Source organism: Rhagoletis zephyria, unplaced genomic scaffold (genome assembly GCF_001687245.7).
Source record: "Rhagoletis zephyria isolate East Lansing unplaced genomic scaffold, Rhagoletis_zephyria_1.1 Rzeph_scaffold_00182, whole genome shotgun sequence".
NCBI classification, from domain to species: Eukaryota; Metazoa; Arthropoda; class Insecta; order Diptera; family Tephritidae; genus Rhagoletis; species Rhagoletis zephyria.
In genome coordinates, this window is record NW_016157266.1 from 84,214 (window position 1) to 88,994 (window position 4,781).

Below are 4,781 nucleotides of genomic sequence, written 5' to 3' on the forward strand. Positions count from 1 at the left end.
TTTCTATTCTGACCTTTTGGTGAAGTCAGCCGGCAGCTTGATGTATAGGCATTCGTTATTGCCTCATTTAAGCTGCCGACCTTCGCCTCCAATTCCTCCCATCGCTTAGCCCTGTTCTCTACGTTTGTGGTGGTTAGGTTTGCCTGTAGTGGTCTGTGATAATTGTTCCAGTCGGTCTTCCTGGGATTCTTACTGNGCCCGCTCGGACCATGCCACTGCTCCATATGTAACTATTGGCCTGACAATCATTGTGTACATCCATCGTAGGATGTAAGGGCTGCACCCCCACGATTTGCCGGCCAGTCTCCTGCACACCATTAAAGCTCGTGTGGCTTTTATTACAGCGTACTCAATGTCCTTATTCCATAGCATTTTGCTGTCGAAGATGACTCCTAGATACTTAACTTAATTGCACATTTCTATCTCTATGCCCCCTAATGTTATAGAGTGCATGCCTGGAAGGTTTCTTCTCCTAGTAAAAGTAATAATGGCTGTTTTGGCGGGGTTTATGTTAAGGCCCACCGTGCCACACCATCTTTTAGTTAAGATGAGTGCTCTTTGTACAATGTCGCAGAGGGTGCTTTCAAATTTGCCCCTCGCTATAATTACTATATCGTCCACGTATCCTTGGCACAAAATGCCGTTGTTGGATAGTAACTCAAGTAGTTCGTCTTCGAATCTTCGATTCGGGATGGCTACGTTCCTTCTCTCTAGAGCTCGATCTACTGCCTCGCGTGAGGTGTTATCAAAGGCTCCTTCAATGTCTAAAAACGCACAGAGTGTTACCTCCCCCCCCTCAAGTGCATTCCGTATGGTAGTTGACAGCTGGAACAGCGCCGTCGATCTACCTGCCCGATAGGCGTGTGGCCCATGATGCAATGTGGTTGTCTATGATCTTCTCCATTGCCTTAAGAAGGAATGATGTTAGACTAATCGGGCAAAAAGATTTCGCCAGCGAGTAGTCTTACTTGCCTATCTTAGGAATGAATTTGACACAGGCTCTCATCCACGACTGTGGGAGATAGGCTAGTTCCAGGCTTTCCCGCATGATTTTGATTAGGATCGGGGTAAGCAGATCCAGTTCTTTCTGGTGTAAAATCGGCCATAAGCCGTCCACCCCAGGGGTTTTATAGGGCTCAAACGAATCGATGGCCCATCGTACGGTCGGCCAGGTGAACAGGTATTTTGCCGTCTTCCAGTCCTCCGAGGCTAGTTTATGACATTAATCACTATCCTCTGCCACCGGAGTTAATGCTCCTGGGAAGTGGGTAGTCAGAAAGGCCAGGGCCCTCTCTTCCTCACTTTTGGTGTAGCTGCCGTCTGGTAGTTTTATCGCCATATGGTTTTCACCTGTACCTCTAGCTACTCTGTGCAATCTGGCAGCCTCCGGGGGACAAATAGTCATCCCAATTTCTAGTACGTTTCGCACGGTTAAAGAGTTTTCTGACCTCTTTCCGGGGACCTGAGAGGTTGGAGTTCCACCATGGATTTCTATTCTGACCTTTTGGTGAAGTCAGCCGGCAGCTTGATGTATAGGCATTCGTTATTGCCTCATTTAAGCTGCCGACCTTCGCCTCCAATTCCTCCCATCGCTTAGCCCTGTTCTCTACGTTTGTGGTGGTTAGGTTTGCCTGTAGTGGTCTGTGATAATTGTTCCAGTCGGTCTTCCTGGGATTCTTACTGGGCATGCCTCTATTCATGGAGATCTCTAGGGAAAACTGTATGATCCTATGATCCGACATCGAGGGCTCTGAGGAGACCCTCCGGTCCGAGATCAAATTTCCCGCCCAGGTGTTCCCAAGAGTAACGTCCTGAACTTCCTCTCTTACCCTAGTTACAAAAGTGGGCTTATAACCTACATTGCAAATACTAAGGCCCTTACTTAATATAAAGTCTAGTAGAAGCTCACCCCTTTTATTGGTGTCAGTGCTGCCCCACTGTACATTATGTGCGTTGGCATCACATCCAATAACCAATGGAAAGCGCAGCTTCTCGCTGTACTCTACCAGTCCTCTGCCGTTACCAATGCTCTAACTTCCTCCGGTGGTATGGCGGCATCCCCAGCGAAGTAAGCCGAAGCAAAAACTACTTCTCTTGCCTGTCCGTGGAGATTAACCGGTAGTTGGATTCCCACCAGATCTCTCGGTAGAAACTCTGAAATGCAGAAGTAATTAGTCTCCTTCTTTAACATAACACAAGCTCTTGGGTTATCACATGATAAATCCCAGATTACCTTGATAGACTTCTCCGTCAGGCCCTTCACCTGACCTTTATACACCCACGGCTCTTGGCCTAAGACTATGCCCAGATCCTCCGAAGTGAACTTTCTTGCGATAACTGCAGATGCAGCTACCGCGTGATGGAGGTTAAACTGGGCAATCCTAAGGCGTGGTGTTGTCCAGATTTTTTTCTCTGGACCATCGGCTCGTCTACCTCTGAGAGCGTTAGTTCCTCCGGTTCTCTGCCAGGGCTTTGAAGGTTCAAGCCTTCTCCCAGCTCCTCCAGCTCCCTGGTCGATGGCACATCTTGTTGAGCTGCCCATCCTGTTGTCTCTGTCGTCGCGATGGCAGCCGCGGAGGTCAAAGGCCCTTCCACGCGGTGCTCGTCGACAATTTTGTCTCTGTCATTTGCTATCGCTGAGACTGGCGCGGAGGTCGAAGGCCCTTCTACGTACTGCTCATCGACGGCCATTGCCATGTGNGGCAGCCGCGGAGGTCAAAGGCCCTTCCACGCGGTGCTCGTCGACAGTTTTGTCTCTATCAATTGCTGTCGATGAGGCAGCTGCGGAGGTCGAAGGCCCTTCTACGCACTGCTCATCGACGGCCATTGCCATGCCTGTTGATGCCTCACCTGTTGGCGTCGTGTGGGCAGCGTCCCCAGGAATTCTCTGCTTCCATGGCTTGACGAGGACGTTGCCGTACCTGTAATTGAGCCTAAAGCTCTGCCGTCTCATACTGCAGAATGAGTCTTCATCGACAGCCACATTCAGCCGTAGGTAGCCGTCCTCAACTTTTGCCTCCATGACTCTCCAGAGTGATGTGTTGAGGCTCTCGTTCTGAGCTCTCAGGAGACCCAGTGCATAGTCCTGGCCCCTGTCTATGCTCCATGGGAGGAAGATGGTGGCATTATGGGTTGGTGGTATGTCATCTCCGCTCCTGGTGTAAAGCGCCGGCCCTTCCCACCCGTTGAGCGAGCGAGAGAGTAAAGCCTGCTATACAGTTCAATGCGAGCGTGAGCGTGAGCTTTTTATTTTGACCAATATCTTCGTTATTACTTAACTTTTTGCAATAGTTGATACATCAAAAGATAGAGAATTAAAATATCTTTCATAAATACAGAATAAAAACTAATTTAAAAAGCATAATATGCCTTTTTTCAAGCTCCCACTCAACTGTGTGCGTACGCAAAGCATTCGCATGTGAACGACCAGTTTTGACAGATGTGTGTGAGCGTCCCAAAGAATACAAATGGAATTATTTGCCTTTGCGAACGTTCACGCTCACGCTCGCATTGAACTGTAAAGCATGCTTAACATTGAAAATTACTAGTAAAAAATGGTAACTTCTGTCAACTTCAACATAACCTCTAAATTTAGTTGTAAATAGGTTTGTTCGTCGAGCAAAATTTTTGTACGAATTTGTACGAATTATCTCGATTTTTGCCCTAATCGCGTTTGTGCAGACCAAAAATTTATCCAACAATCGAAAATTGTGAGAGCAAAGTGACAGTTCTCTTGGAGAGAAGTTGCAAATTCTTGCTGGAAAAAATTTTGCCAGCAAGAATTTGCAAACACGAAAAACATGTGGTTGTGGCGCATGGTTGCATTTTTGTCTACAATAATTTGAATAAATTAGTTCGTTAAATTTAAAAATTTATAAACACGAGCGATTTTTTTATGAAAAAAGGAAGTAAATAATTGTTGATATAATTAATTTAGTTAATTCCAATGATTTGAATTTAACACGGCTGANAAGAGAAGTTGCAAATTTTTGCTGGAAAAAATTTTCCCAGCATGAATTTGCAAACACGAAAAACATGTGGTTGTGCCGCATGGTTGCATTTTTGTCTACAATAATTTGAATAAATCAGTTCGTTAAATTTAAAAATTTATAAACACGATTTTGTTATGAAAAAANTCGGAATGCAATTGCAACCAGAGTCGATTTAAGAAACCCGACAGCTAGTACGATGAAGAAATTGAAATGTATGTTAAAGAAAGTCAGAACAACAAGAAATATACATGTATATCCTGTTTTTGGCCATCCGAAAGAATTATAAAAATTCTATAAAAATTTTTTATGTTTGAAATGCAACCGTGGACGCCAGCTGGCAGCGAAACTTGCAAATTCCTGCAAATTTGCGTTCGTGCAGAAATTTGCAAGTTTCTCAACATGAGAGAGAATTTGAGAGAATTTTTTCTTACTCTCTGATATTTTGAGTGTTGGATAATTCTTGCTGGATTTTCGACGAACAAACCTAATGTTTGCTTATTTTGTATGTAAACACTTACACATGTAAATAACCAAAAATACTTTCAAATTCATTACAATCCAAACCTCAAATTCCTAACCTCAAAACCCTCCCCGGATTTTCTCGTGAAATCCGAGATGTTTTTTGAGGTTAGAAGAAAATCCAGACGTGATGGAGCAAAACGGACTTCAGATTCATGTTCAGCGACCCCAAAAACATGTAGTAGTTTAGGTTTGGTCAAAGGAACCTTTCATCGATTTTTTTTTGTGGACCATGCCGAGTTTGGCACGAATTGCTCGAACGGTTACCGG